Below are 518 nucleotides of genomic sequence, written 5' to 3' on the forward strand. Positions count from 1 at the left end.
GTTGTTATCATTATCGATATCATTATCATTGTTATCAGTATCATTATTGCTATCATTATTATCATTATTATAATTTCTTTTATCACCATTATTATACACACTACCATCATTATAACTATTATTCTTCTGTTATTGTTATCATTACCATTATCATTATTACTATATTTACTATCATTATCATTATTATTGTCATTATTACCACAATTATTATCATTATCATTATTGTTATCATCATCATAATCAGCAGCAGCAGCAGCATCTATTATCACTATTGTTATTATCATCAAAATCATTATCATTGCTGTTGCTTTTGTTCATAGTTCTATAGCATAAACCAAGTCACATCTTTGGCTCTCTCTTCCCAGCATTATCATGTCAGTGCTGTGTTTATCCTATGGCTCAACAGTTCATTATTTGTGTGTGTGTGTGTTTGTATATATAGATATGTATATGTATTTATATATGTATATATATGTGTGGGGGTGGGGGTGGGTGAGTGTGTACGGGTGTGTGTGGGT

Source organism: Penaeus vannamei, chromosome 30, assembly GCF_042767895.1.
Source record: "Penaeus vannamei isolate JL-2024 chromosome 30, ASM4276789v1, whole genome shotgun sequence".
NCBI classification, from domain to species: domain Eukaryota; kingdom Metazoa; phylum Arthropoda; class Malacostraca; order Decapoda; family Penaeidae; genus Penaeus; species Penaeus vannamei.